General features: G+C 37.6%; 1 pseudogene; it reads right to left on the reverse strand.

The window, feature by feature from the left end:
* Positions 1 to 1,200: 1,200 nt before the first annotated feature.
* Positions 1,201 to 1,888, reverse strand: part of LOC105821262 — an 80,995-nt pseudogene continuing 80,307 nt past the window's right edge.

Consider the following 1,888-nt stretch of genomic DNA (forward strand, 5'->3'; position numbering starts at 1 on the left):
TTTATTTTGAGAGTCACATGCTGTCGTAAGAAATAATACAGAGAAATCCTATGTACCCTTTACCTAGTTTCCCCCAATGATAACATCTTGCAAAACTATAGTCTAGTATCACAAGCAGAATATTGATATTTCTGTCACCACAAGGATCCCTCAGGTTGTCCTTTTATAGCCACACCCTCTTCTCTTTTTACCCTGTATCCTCCTTAGCCCCTGGCAATACTACTCTGTTATCTGTTTTTATAATTTTGTTATTTCAAGAATGTTGTGTAAATGAAATTATACAGTGTGCAACTTTTTGAGATTGACTTTTTCACTCAGCATAATTCTCTGGACATTCATCCAGATTGTTGTTTGTATTAACAGGTTGCCTCTTCTTTTATTTTTTATTTTTTTTCTCAGTAATAAAATCGTGTTTATTTAGTGATGTCTGACAAGTAGAGAAATTAAAAATAATATTTTACAAAATGTACAATTTATACTTTTATAAATACTTTAAAGGAGAAAAGTGGAACACATATGGTGACATTAGAAGAATGTGTATTTTGAATTTTGCAGCCTACTTTGTAACCTGACAAATTAGATACACGTACATATACACACATATCTTGACTGTGAGTTTTCATAATTATGGCCCAAGGATACGTTTTGGGCATGTCTACAATAATTCTAAACTCCCATAGAATTTGTGGTCTCTCACCACCACAGTCATTTTGATTTTGTTCTTCTTTTTCAAAATTTCATGCAAAGCACATTTGAAAGTCATCAGAGGTTGTGAGCAACCTCTCATCTTACTGATGAGAGGATACCTGTTGATAGGCTCTGCTTCTGCTGAATTAAAAAAAAAGAAAACCAACTAGTGGGCCTCAGCAGCTTCTAGGATGCAAACGCATGAGGGCTATGAGGATACAGTCATCTCTGTATTGGGAGTTTTCTGTTGAGCTTCTTTCTATTGGAAAGGAGTCAATTTTTCTGAAATGGAGAAAGTACATGACACCAGTCTACTTAACAAACATTTCGTTACTGTAGATACAGCATGTTTCCTAGTATACAACTAAACAGAAAATTAATGAGTCTCTGGACTTCATGTTGAAGAGCTATGTTTCCTTGGATCTTGGGCTTGGAAGTTCAGAGTTGATCTACCCAAAAAGGGAGCCCAAGAGAGAATCCTCAAGTCAAACCTTGATATAGGGTGAAATATTTGTACAACATGTTCAGTATGATCCTAGAGTTCGCCATGTAATTACAGGGACATTTCCTTGGAATTGCACTAGTGCGCAACAAAGTAAGATGAGTGCAATGTGATATAGTCTACATGGTAAGTCTTATGTCTGCTTTCTTAAATTGATAGAAATTTGCATTTGTAATAAAACCACAGGAAAGTAAGTCAACCCTAAGTCACATCCTAGAGCTTACCCTGATTCCGAGTTTATAGTTAATCATATCTTTCATTAAAAAAAGAAGACAGATATAAATGTCCTCATATGGTCACAGAAAATACATAGGACTTAAGGATGAAATAATGATTCTTCATTATTTTTCTGATGATCATTCGATGGTGGGTCATGCAGCAACTGTAGTTTGCATCTGTAGGGGTGCTTCTTGAAGGACAGGTTACATTTTCCCTCGGCTAGTCTTCAGCTCCAACTCCTAGAGGAAAGCCTCATTGTTCTTAGGACAATTGGTGTGACAGGTACAGGTTCCAATGACCATCACCGGTTTCTTGACTATTTGCCCTGGGGAGCACTGGAACTCTACCTGGATGGTTTTGGTATTGTGGGGGGTGCAGCACCGGCCATCACTGCAGACTCCACAGAACCTGGGCTTATAGGTGTGCAGGCTGGTGCAGTTCTTGAATTGCAGATGGATGGCTTTGAGTGATTTCTTGGTG

Source organism: Propithecus coquereli, unplaced genomic scaffold (assembly GCF_000956105.1).
Source record: "Propithecus coquereli isolate 6110/MARCELLA unplaced genomic scaffold, Pcoq_1.0 Scaffold116, whole genome shotgun sequence".
Taxonomy (NCBI): domain Eukaryota; kingdom Metazoa; phylum Chordata; class Mammalia; order Primates; family Indriidae; genus Propithecus; species Propithecus coquereli.